This window comes from Coregonus clupeaformis, unplaced genomic scaffold (assembly GCF_020615455.1).
Source record: "Coregonus clupeaformis isolate EN_2021a unplaced genomic scaffold, ASM2061545v1 scaf2834, whole genome shotgun sequence".
Taxonomy (NCBI): Eukaryota; Metazoa; Chordata; class Actinopteri; order Salmoniformes; family Salmonidae; genus Coregonus; species Coregonus clupeaformis.
The window spans coordinates 46,018-59,014 of record NW_025536288.1 but is presented as its reverse complement, the minus strand read 5'-3'; the positions used below and the strand labels follow the sequence as shown (position 1 = coordinate 59,014).

At 47.8% G+C, this 12,997-nt stretch overlaps 1 protein-coding gene across 1 annotated transcript in view; it reads left to right on the top strand.

The window, feature by feature from the left end:
• Positions 1–9,439: 9,439 nt before the first annotated feature.
• LOC121555578 overlaps positions 9,440–12,997 on the top strand; it is a 40,002-nt gene continuing 36,444 nt past the window's right edge. Inside the window, exon 1 of the mRNA XM_045219855.1 lies at positions 9,440–9,472. The gene's annotated coding sequence lies outside the window, so the exon portion shown is untranslated. The remainder of the gene's footprint in view (positions 9,473–12,997) is intronic.

Sequence of the window (12,997 nt, the reverse complement as noted above, 5' to 3'; positions counted from 1 at the left end):
GCTGAAAGAGCACAAAATGACACACACTGAAGAAAAGCCTTACCAATGCTCCCAGTGTGGAAAGAGTTTTCCGTTGTTTGGGGGAGCCTGAACAAACATAAGAGAATACACACAGGAGAAAAAGCCTTACCACTGCTCTCCCAGTGTGGAAATAGTTTTAGGTGGTTAGGTTGCCTGAATAAACATAAGGTAAAATACACTGTCAGGAGAGAAAGCCTTACCCCTGTTCCCATTGTCGGAAAAGAAGTTTGTGGGGTTGTTAGATACTGTGAAAGGAAGCATGAGAGAGGACACACACAGGGTGAGAAACCTTTCCATCTGCTCCCAGTGGGAAATAGTTTTAGTTAGGGAACCTAAACAAACATAAGAGAATACACTCTGGAGAGACCTTACCCCTGTTCCCATTGTGGAAGAATTTTAGGTTGTTGGGATAATCTGAAAGAGCATGAGAGGACACATACGGGGGAGAAACCTTACCATTGTTCCCAGTGTGGAAAGGATTTTGCTCAGTTAGGCCAAAAAAGCACTGAAGATAATACACTCTAGAGAGAAGCCTTACCACTGCTCCTATTGTGGAAAGAGATTTACCCAGTTAGGAGCCTGAACAAACATAAGAGAATACACTCTGGAGAGAAGCCTTACCCCTGTTCCCATTGTGGAAAGAATTTTAGGTTGTTAGAATTAATCTGAAGGAGCATGAGAGGGCAGCACACAGGGGAGAAAACCTTACCATTGCTCCCAGTGTGGAAAAGGATTTTACCAAGTTAGGAACCTTAAAGAGCACGAGAGAATACACTCTGGAGAGACACCTTACCACTGCTCTCATTGTGGGAAAGAGTTTTATCCAGTTAGGGAACCCTGAGCAAACATGAGGGATACACTCTGGAGAAGCCCTACCACTGCTCCCAGTGTGGAAAGACTTTTACCCAGTTAGGAAACCTGAACAAACATAAGAGAATACACTCTGGAGAGAAGTCTTGTAACATTGTTCCAAGTTAGGGAACCTGAAAGGCAAGAGAAAATAAACACACAGGGAGGATAATCAGTGCCACCTGGTGAGGGATTAGCATAGGCTAACATGTGCCATGTTATCTGATGGGACCACCGGCTACAATTTAGCGTGGTTCTGTCACATGCAACTAAATTTGAGGATTTTAATTTGCTGATCATTTTTTGTGCTGGAGAACTCTGTTTTTAAATGTAAATGGTTGCTTATGTTCGCAAGCTAAGGACCCAATGTGTATTTCTTGTTTCTGACCTTGTAACCTTTAGTCTGGGTTTCATTGAATGAATGTGTGTATTAGGGCTCTATTCCGTCTGTAAAAGCTGAAGTGTTACAGATTCACATAGAAATGTAAAGGTGATTTCGGATTGAGCCCATATATGCAGGGTTTACCTTGAATGCAGTCTCCAGCTAAAACAGGAACATTGGCTTTAAATTTCAATCCAAGCTGTAAAGCTGAATTTAGGCGTTATGGATTGAATAGAGCCCTTAGTCTTCACCCCTAAAGGTTTATGAAAACGTGATGACGTTATTCTGATAACGGTGATAAGTTGTTGACAAAAAAAAAAAACTGTACTAAGCTACTTCATGAATGTTCCCATCAGTATTATTCCACAAAGTTGGAAAAAACACAGATGCTGATTGTTAAAAAATGGATTAATGCCAAAATATTTGTATCTGAATAAAAATAAAATCTTTTTTTTTACTATGTTACCCACTAGTGGACATTCGTTATATACATCTACATCAATGTACTTACAGAAATGAGCTCACTTCTGAATGGATGGCTGGATGGTTGATAACACAACGTAGTCAGTCAGAACATCAGGAGAGGTCTTCTGATTGGGTGAATGGATGACTGGAAGGTTGATAACACAACGTGTCAGTCAGAACATCAGGAGAGGTCTTCTGATTGGGTGAATGGATGGCTGGATGGTTGATAACACAACGTGTCAGTCGGAACATCAGGAGAGGTCTTCTGATTGGGTGAATGGATGGCTGGATGGTTGATAACTACAACGTGTCAGTCAGAACATCAGGAGAGGTCTTCTGATTGGGTGAATGAATGGCTGGAAGGTTGATAACACAACGTGTCAGTCGAACATCAGGAGAGGTCTTCTGATTGGGTGAATGGATGGCTGGGGTTGTATAACAACGGTGTGGTCGAACATCAGAGAGGTCTTCTGAGTGGACTGTATACAGCCATATCATTTTACATTTATGTAATTTAGCAGACGCTCTTATCCAGAGCAACTTGCAAATTGGTGCAATCAACTTCTATGATAGCCAGTGGGACAAGCACTTTTTTTTTTTATGGTGGGGGTGAAGGATTACTTTTTATACTATTCCAGGTATTCTTAAAGAGGTAGGGTTTCAGTGTCTCCGAAAGGTGGTCATGACACCGCTGACCACCAGCGTCGTGGGGAGCTTGTTCCACCATTGGGGTGCCAGACAGCAATAGTTTTGACTGGGCTGAGCGGGAACTGTGCTTCCACAGAGGTAGGGACCAGCAGGCCAGAGGTGGATGAACGCAATGCCCTAGTTTGGGTGTAGGGGTCTGATCAGAGCCTGAAGGTAAGGAGGTGCCGTTCCCCTCACAGCTCCGTAGGCAAGCACCATGGTCTTGTAGCGATACGAGCTTCAACTGGAAGCCAGTGGAGTTTGTCCTGAGGAGCGGGGGTGACATGAGAGAACTTGGGAAGGTTGAACACCAGATGGGACTGCAGTGTTCTGGATAGGTTGTAGGGGTTTAATGGCACAGGCAAAGCCCAGCCAACAACGAGTTGCAGTAATCCAGATGGGAGATGACAAGTGCCTGGATTAGGACCTGTCCAGCCGCTTTCTGTAGGTAGGGTCGTACTCTGCGAATGTTGTAGAGCATGAACCTGCAGGATCGGGTCACCGCTTTGATGTTAACGGTGTTGTCCAGGGTCACGCCAAGATTCTTTGCACTCTGGGAGGAGGACACAATGGAGTTGTCAACCGATGGCGAGATCATGGAGCGGTAGTCCTTCCCCGGAGGGAAGAGCAGCTCCGTCTTGCCGAGGGTTCAGCTTGAGGTGGTGATCCGACATCCACACTGATATTTCTGCCAGACATACAGAGATGCGATTCGCCACCTGGTTATCAGAAGGGGAAAGGAGAAAATTAATTGTGTCGTCTGCGCAGCAATGATAGGAGAGCCATGTGAGGATATGACAGAGCCAAGTGACTTGGTGTATAGGGGAGAATAGGAGAGGGCCTAGAACTGAGCCCTGGGGGACACCAGTGGTGAGACACCTGCAGTGCGGAGACAGATCTCGCCACGCCGACCTGGTAGGAGTGACCTGTCAGGACGCAATCCAAGAGTGAGCAGCGCCAGTTCATCTGGAGAGAGGAGAAAGAAGTCAAAGCATAGGGTAGCAGGACCAACGGTGTCATTTGACTTAATAAATGAGATCGGATGTTGTCAACCTTTTTTCAAAATGGTTGACCGAAGTCATCCACAGAGAGGGAGGAGGAGGAGGATTCAGCAGGGAGGAGAAGGTGGCAAAGAGCTTCCCTAGGGTTAGAGGCAGAGAGGCTTGAAATTTAGAGATGGTAGAAAGTGGCTTTGCAGCAGAAACAGAGGGAAGAGAAGAGAATGTAGAGAGGGAGGGAGAAAGATGAACAGGTCCGCGGGGAGTCTAGTTTTCCTCAATTTCCGCTCGGCTGCCCGGAGCCCTGTTCTGTGAGCTCGCAATGAGTCGTCAAGCCACGCAGCTGGAGGGGAGGACCGAGCCGGCCGGGAGGATAGGGACATAGAGAGTCAAAGGATGCAGAAAGGGAGAAGGAGGGTTGAGGAGGCAGAATCAGGAGATCGGAGGGAGGAAGGATTGAGCAGAGGGAAGAGATGATAGGATGGCAGAGGAGAGAGAAGCGGGAGAGAGAGAGCGAAGGTTGCGACGGCACATTACCATCTGAGTAGGGGCAGAGTGAGTAGTGTTGAGGAGAGCGAGAGAGAAAGGATACAAAAGTAGTGGTCGGAGACTTGGAGGGGAATTGCAGTGAGATTAGTAGAAGAACAGCATCTAGTAAAGATGAGGTCAAGCGTATTGCCTGCCTTGTGAGTAGGGGGGGGACGGTGAGAGGGTGAGGTCAAAAGAGGAGAGGAGTGGAAAGGTTGAAGTCACCCAGAACTGTGAGCGGTGAGCCATCCTCAGGAAAGCAACTTATCAAGGCGTCAAGCTCATTGATGAACTCTCCAAGGGAACCTGGAGGGCGATAAATGATAAGGATGTTAAGCTTGAATGGGCTAGTGACTGTGACAGCATGGAATTCAAATGAGGAGATAGACAGATGGGTCAGGGGAAAAATTGAGAATGTCCACTTGGGAGAGATGAGGGATTCCTGTGCCACTGCTGCGCTGACCAGATGCTCTCGGGGTATGCGAGAACACATGATCAGACGAGGAAAGAGCAGTAGGAGTAGCAGTGTTTTCAGTGGTAATCCATGTTTCCGTCAGTGCCAAGAAGTCGAGGACTGGAGGGTAGCATAGGCTGAGATGAACTCTGCCCTTGTTGGCAGCAGAACGGCAGTTCCAGAGGCTGCCTGAGACCTGGAACTCCACGTGGGTCGTGCGTGCAGGGACCACCAGGTTGAGTGGTAGCAGCCACGCGGTGTGAGGCATTTGTATAGCCTGTGCGGAGAGGAGAGAACAGGGGTAGACAGAGGCATAGTTGACAGGCTACAGAAAATGGCTACAATAATGCAAAGGAGATCGGAATGAAATGAACTAAATATCTGGGAAAGCGAGAGAGCGGGGCCTCCCTCACTTACGTTTCACTGGAAACATTCAAATACAGTGGGGAGAACAAGTATTTGATACACTGCCGATTTTGCAGGTTTTCCTACTTACAAAGCATGTAGAGGTCTGTAATTTTTATCATAGGTACACTTCAACTGTGAGAGACGGAATCTAAAACAAAAATCCAGAAAATCACATTGTAGGATTTTTAAGTAATTAACTTGCATTTTATTGCATGACATAAGTATTTGATCACCTACCAACCGTAAGAATTCCGGCTCTCACAGACCTGTTAGTTTTCTTTAAAAGCCCTCCTGTTCTCCACTCTTTACCTGTATTAACTGCACCTGTTTGAACTCGTTACCTGTATAAAAGACACCTGTCCACACACTCAATCAAACAGACTCAACCTCTCCACAATGGCCAAGACCAGAGAGCTATGTAAGGACATCAGGGATAAAATTGTAGACCTGCACAAGGCTGGGATGGGCTACAGGACAACAGGCAAGCAGCTTGGTGAGAAGGCAACAACTGTTGGCGCAATTATTAGAAAATGGAAGAAGTTCAAGATGACGGTCAATCACCCCTCGGTCTGGGGCTCCATGCAAGATCTCACCTCGTGGGGCATCAATGATCATGAGGAAGGTGAGGGATCAGCCCAGAACTATACTTGGCAGGACCTGGTCAATGACCTGAAGAGAGCTGGGACCACAGTCTCAAAGAAAACCATTAGTAACACACTACGCCGTCATGGATTAAAATCCTGCAGCGCACGCAAGGTCCCCCTGCTCAAGCCAGAGCATGTCCAGGCCCGTCTGAAGTTTGCCAATGACCATCTGGATGATCCAGAGGAGGAATGGGAGAAGGTCATGGTCTGATGAGACAAAAATAGAGCTTTTTGGTCTAAACTCCACTCGCCGTGTTTGGAGGAAGAAGAAGGATGAGTACAACCCCAAGAACACCATCACAACCGTGGAAGTATGGAGGTGAAAACATCATTCTTGGGGATGCTTTTCTGCAAAGGGGACAGGACGACTGCACCGTATTGAGGGGAGGATGGATGGGGGCCATGTATCGCGAGATCTTGGCCAACTACCTCCTTCCTCAGTAAGAGCATTGAAGATGGGTCGTGGCTGGGTCTCCAGCATGACAACAACCCAAAACACACAGCCAGGGCAACTAAGGAGTGGCTCCGTAAGAAGCATCTCCAAGGTCCTGGAGTGGCCTAGCCAGTCTCCAGACCTGAACCCAATAGAAAATCTTTGGAGGGAGCTGAAAGTCCGTATTGCCCAGCGACAGCCCCGAAACCTGAAGGATCTGGAGAAGGTCTGTATGGAGAAGTGGGCCAAAATCCCTGCTGCAGTGTGTGCAAACCTGGTCAAGACCTACAGGAAACGTATGACTCTGTAATTGCAAACAAATGTTTCTGTACCAAATATTGAGTTCTGCTTTTCTGATGTATCAAATACTTATGTCATGCAATAAAATGCAAATTAATTACTTAAAAAATCATACAATGTGATTTTCTGGATTTTTGTTTTAGATTCCGTCCTCACAGTTGAAGTGTACCTATGATAAAAATTACAGACCTCTTACATGCTCTTTGTAAGTAGGAAAACCTGCAAAATCGGCAGTGTATCAATACTTGTTCTCCCCACTGTATAACTCTCCCAAATTCCACTTTAGAAATTATAATTGTTGTAAACTACAGCGGTTCAATGTTTTCTAGGAATAGACTCTAACTTAGTTTATTCAGCTAGCTAACTTGGTACAATATTATTCTGTAAAAACCGCCCAGGGCACCGTATCCTATGACGCCATAGCTAACTAGCATGCTAGCTTCCAATAACACGGTTTAGCACCAATACTCAGTGACAGTGGCGGCTCCTGAAGAAATTCTCAGGGGGGCAATTTTTCTGATGATTTAGGTGACCTACACATTTAAAAAAAAGATATGTCCAGCAACAACATGAAGACAGGGGCAGCATATAAGTCAATACCAGAAGCATTTATTGACTGATCTCAAAAGTGTTGGCTTACAAAAGCAAAATAAGTTATCACAGTAAAAATAATCAAGGGTGTTCTTTCACATTCCTCAACACTGCATAAACAATATGCATTTCCATAAAACACCTCATCTAATTGTGCCACAAAGTTGACAAGTCCAAGAAAAATACCAGGGTTGGTGGAGCCCTCAGTTTCATCTTTGCCTGTAAAGTTAACTCAAACACTCCGCAAAAACTTCACACACTGGATTAGCCGGCTGAGATGTGGCGGTTCTTGCTAACCTCATCGTTGTGGCGGCGGACAGCTAGCCTGTATCCCTCATCCAGTTGAGTGGCAATGTTCACTCTCCCCAAAGCAGACAATCTCAAACAGCTATCCATGTGGGTCTTTGACAGCTCATGTTTCTTAATCTTTTCTGAAAGATGGTGCATGTCCGTTACACCAGTCGCTGTCCAAGCGGTGCTGTCTGCCGTGCCGCCTTCAGGGTGAAAGAGTAAGCAGGGGGTAGCAGAAGACTGCATTAGCTACATACGAGCCTGCTAGCCAGGTTTTTCGTTCGATACCAATTTTTTGGAAAATCCTGGGTGTAGGACTTTCCCCCTTTAGTAGAAACCTGTTGAATTATTAAATTTGGTCTGGGAGGTCCTAATTGTTTCGTTACCAATTTATCTTGATTTGTTCGCCGACAAAAAGGAACTTCTTTCAAAGAGACAATCGAAGTTGCACTGAACGCTAGCCATCTTGACAGTAGTATCGTGTGAATTGATTGACGCTGCTACCCGCTCTTTTCTTAGTTACGTTCATGGTTATGTTACGTATGACGAAAGCGCGTAAGTGCAAGCCCTCCCGGAACCCATAGAGATTGTATTGAAAGCTCTGATATTTGAAAAAAAGATTTTACATGAGAGTCTATGAGAGACTTCTGGGGGGGCGATTTTCAACCTGACTGAAATCGCCCCAAAAGGGGGCATTGAAGCACGACTTTAGCCTGATTGGACATTTAGTGGCAGATCAGACGTCCAGATTACAACACTGATAACTACTGTTGCCGTGATATAATTGATTAGAAAAAAATCCCTTCCTTTTCCCGTTTGGCAGTGCGTCGCCCATATCGCCCTAATGAACACAGACCGCCCCTGCGTGACAACAAACTACCAATAGTGTGTTAACACGCTGAACAGATCATTCGTGTCCGTGTCTAACGTTGTGTAAGGTTTTGGGGTTAGTTTTGACAGTTTGAGTGAGTACGTCGTCAACTTATTCAGCCAGTTAGTTAGCTAGCTAGAATAGTTAGCATATTAGCTAGCCATTGCTCTCTGCCAACGAACCAACCTCCTCTCACGGTATGAAACACACAGAGAGAGCCAAGCTAACGTTAACTAGTCACCCATGTCTTGAGTGGACCTGAACCATCTATGTATTGTCACACTATATAGAAGCACTATAGATCAAGCTGCTAATTTGTATATTATCTGTTTATTTGACTGAATAAGATATTGCCTTAAATGCTGATGTGCAGTTGATTTGTATGTTTTAAATTTTCATTAAAATTCTGACCCTATCAACACGTTTCTCTTTTAAGGTCTGAATATAATAGTTATATTTAATGAAATAAATGGAAAAAAAAAAAATTGGTCTGAAAGTAAAATTAAAGATGCACTATGTAGAATTCACTCCGACATTTCCTGGTCGCTAAAATTCGAATAATTTCAATTTATGTGAGAAAACAAGCAAGTATAGTGTAGAGTATCATTGTGCCATCTAAACTGCTGTGAAATATATATTTTCCATAAATCAGATTGTATTGGTCACATACACATATTTTGAGCAGATGCTATTGCGGGTGTAGCGAAATGCTTGTGGAAAAACAACTTTCTATTGCTGGATTCAAACATGCAACCTTTGGAGTCAGAGGCAACCCCTTTCTATTGTCTATTCTATCTCCCCCCCATGCTGCCAGCGTGACGTATAATCTAGGGGACGAGATGTATATTCGACGTCAACAACAGTTAGTCAGCCACCTCCCTAGCTTGCTAGCCAACATAGCCGAAACATTAATGCTCTTGAGACGCTTTCAGTGTAGATTAATCACTTTCAGTATAGATAGTTACCGCATTTAATTTCATATTTACGTTACTAATCGGCTAGCTGATTAGCTAAAATAGCCGAGCACAACGCTAGTGGCTCATGTTAACTAGCTAACCTAGCTAGCTAACATCCCCGACCATGAGCTCACTAAGCTACTCTCCTCCTGCTAAAGAAGAGGAGGTCTGCTGGACGGAGAAAGAAGCTCTAGTGAAAGAGGAGGAGGAAGAGGAGGATGTTACAATACAAAAACAAGTAGAGGGGTGAGGCTGTTACCGTGAAAGAAGAAAGAAAGCTTTACAGTGAAAGAAGAGGAAGACGCGTTCAGAGTGAAAGAGGAGGAGGATGTTACAGTGAAAGAAGAGGAAGACGCGTTCAGAGTGAAAGAGGAGGAGGATGTTACAGTGAAAGAAGAGGAAGACGCGTTCAGAGTGAAAGAGGAGGAGGATGTTACAGTGGAAGAAGAGGAAGACGCGTTCAGAGTGAAAGAGGAGGAGGATGTTACAGTGAACGGAGAGTTGGAAGAGGGAGGATGCAGTTTTTGGGAGTGAAAGAGGAGGGGGAGATAACTGGCACATTGGTAGAGGAGACAGGAGATCTGATTAACACCAGTAAGTACTGTCTTATGTCTAAAGTGTTGAACTAATGAGTTGTTTATAAAAGCGCCATTCTAGGTTTTACGCTTGAATATGTTTTTTCTGTACTGTAGGAATTGTTAAAGCTACACTGTAACGTGTGAATACCATCAAACAGTGGGGCCACCAACAAACTGCACGAATCAAACGTAACTGGCATTGATTATAATACTGTAGTCCTCTGTCTTTCATTTCTGCTCAACCTGAAGACATGACGTTCCATGAGAGCAAGATTGGATTTGAAGCCCTCAATTATTATTATTATTATTATTATTATTATTATGGGGCCTGTAATCAAACGTATTGTTGTTGATGGAATTCTTCTAAACCTGAACCGTCCTCTCAGGGGTTGAGTGGACCTGAACCGTCCCCTCTCAGGGATTGAGTGGACCCTGAACCGTCCCCTCTCAGGGGTTGAGTGGACCCCTGAACCGTCCCCTCTCAGGGGTTGGAGTGGACCTGAACCGTCCCCTCTCAGGGGGTTGAGGGACCTGAACCGTCCCTCTCAGGGGTTGAGTGGACCCTGAACCGTCCCCTCTCAGGGGTTGAGTGGACCTGAACCGTCCCTCTCCAGGGGTTGAGTGGACCTCTGAACCGTCCCTCTCAGGGGTTGAGGGACCTGAACCGTCCCCTCTCAGGGGTTGAGTGGACCTGAACCGTCCCCTCTCGGGGTTGAGTGGACCTGAACCGTCCCCTCTCGGGGTTGAGTGGACGTGAACCGTCCCCTCTCGGGGGTTGGAGTGGACCTGAACCGTCCCCTCTCGGGGTTGAGTGGACCTGAACCGTCCCCTCTCAGGGGTTGAGTGGACCTGAACCGTCCCCTCTCAGGGGTTGAGAGTGGACCTGAACCGTCCCTCTCAGGGGGTTGAGTGGACCTGAACCGTCCCCTCAGGGGTTGGATTGGACCTGAACCGTCCCCTCTCAGGTTGAGTGGACCTGGGAAACTGTCCCCTCTCGGGGGTTGGAGTGGACCTGAACCGTCCATTCTCAGGGGTTGGAGTGGACCTGGAACCACCCCCTCTCAGGGGTTGAGTGGACCTGAACCACCCCCTCTCATAGGGTTGAGTGGATCCTGAACCGCCGCCCTCTCAGGGGTTGGAGGACCTGAAACCACCCCTCTCCAGGGGGTTGAGTGGACCTGAACCGTCCCCTCTCAGGGGTTGAGTGGACCTGAACCGTCCCCTCTCAGGGGTTGAGTGGACCTCTGAACCGTCCTCTCGGGGGTTGGGTCGACGCTGAACCGTCCCCTCTCGGGGGTTGGAGTGACCTGAACCGTCCCCTCTCGGGGGGTTGAGTGGACCTGAACCGTCCCCTCTCGGGGGGTTGAGTGGACCTGAACCGTCCCCTCTCGGGGTTGAGTGGACCTGAAACCGTCCTCTCTCGGGGTTGAGTGGACCTGAACCGTCCCTCTCGGGGTTGGAGTGGACCTGAAACCGTCCCCTCTCAGGGGTTGAGTGGACCTGAACCGTCCCCTCTCAGGGGTTGGAGTGGACCCTGAACCGTCCCCTCTCAGGGGTTGAGTGGACCTGAACCGTCCCTCTCAGGGGTTGAGTGGACCCGAACCTCCCCCTCTCAGGGGTTGAGTGGACCTGAACCACCCCCTCTCAGGGGTTGAGTGGACCTGAACCACCCCCTCTCAGGGGTTGAGTGGACCTGAACCACCCCTCTCTCAGGTGGGGAGTGACCTGGAACCACCCTCCTCGAGAGGTTGAAGTGGACAAACCACCCCTCTCAGGGGTTGAGTGGACCTGAACCATCCCCTCTCAGGGGGTTGAGTGGACCTGGAACCACCCCCTCTCAGGGGGTTGAGTGGGACCTGGAACCACCCCCTCTCCCAGGGGTTGGAGTGGACCTGGGAACATCTCTCAGGGGTTGAGGGACCTGAACCATGCCCTCTCAGGGGTTGAGTGGACCTGAACCATCTCCTCTACAGGATTGTGGACCTGAACCGTCCCCTCTCCCAGGGGTTGATTGGACTCTGCACCGTCCCCTCTCAGGGGTTGAGTGGACCTGAACACGTCCCCTCTCAGGAGTTGGAGTGGACCTGAAACCGTCCCCTCTCCAGGGGCAGTTGGAGTGGACCTCTGAACCCTTCTCCTCTCCCAGGGGTTAAGTGGACCTCTAGACCACACACATCCCCTCTCAGGGGTTGAGTGGACCTTGAACCATGCCCTCTCAGGGGTGCGGTGGACCTCTGAACCATCCCCTCTCAGGGGTTGAAGGTGGACCTGAACCATCCCTCTGGGTTGAGTGGACCTGAACCATCCCCTCTCAGTTGAGTGGACCTCTGAACCATGCCCCTCTCAGGGGTTGAGTGGACCTCTGAACCATCCCTCTCAAGGTTGGGGAGTGGACCTCTGAACCATGCCCCTCTCAGGGGGTTGAGTGGACCTCTGAACCATCCTCTAAGGGCTTGAGTGACCTCTGAACCATCCCTCTCAGGCTGGGTGGACCTCTGAACCATCCCCCAAGGCCTGAGGACTCTGAACCATCCCCCTCCCAAGGGGTTGGAGAGTGGACTGAAAACCATCTCCTCTAAGGGGCTGGAGTGGACCTTCTGAAACCATCCCTCTAAGGGGTTGGAGTGGACCTCCTGAACCACCCTCTAAGGGGGTTAAGTGGACCCTCTGAACCATCCCCTCTAAGGGGTTGAGTGGACCTCTGAACCATCCCCTCTAAGGGGTTGAGTGGACCTGAACCGTCCCCTCTAAGGGGTTGAGTGGACCTGAACCGTCCCCTCTCAGGGGTTGAGTGGACCTGAACCATCCCCTCTAAGGGGATGCGTGGACCTGAACCATCCCCTCTCAGGGGTTGAGTGGACCTGAACCATGCCAGGGAAATGCACATTACACCATGACAGCTCAAACAACTCAAGTCTTTCCTTTATTTTGGCAATTACCTGCATATACACTGAGTGTACAAAACATTAGGAACACCTTCCTAATATTGAACCTTGCGGCATTATCCTGCTGGGGGGAAAAAAATATCTGTTCGCAGATGGATACACTGCTGTCATAAAGAGATGCACTTGATAAGCGATGATGTTCAGATATCCTGTGGCATTCAAACGTTGCTCCACTTTTATCAATGGGCCCAAATGTGCAAATGCCATGAAAAAACACACCCACACACCATCACCACCAGTCTGCCATATGTTGACACGCGGCATGATGGATCCATGTCGCTCATGTAGTTTTCTCCATACCCTAGTCCTCCCATCAGCGTGAAACAGCAGGAACCAGGATTCATCAGACCAGGCAATGTTTTACAATTCTCCAGTGTTTTAGTGCCTTAGCTCCGATGCAAACGCGAGTTTTCTTGTTTTTTTGCTAAAAATAAGTGGAACTCTTGTAAGGTCGGTCGGTGGCCATACCCCATTCATGTCAAGGTACTGTATGATGAGGTGTAAATTATTTTATGGGTCTTTAGGCACCAACGTTTGTACTGGACTGTCAGTCGACTAACTGTAGCCCGTCTGTTGCTCTGCACTATTCAAGTCAG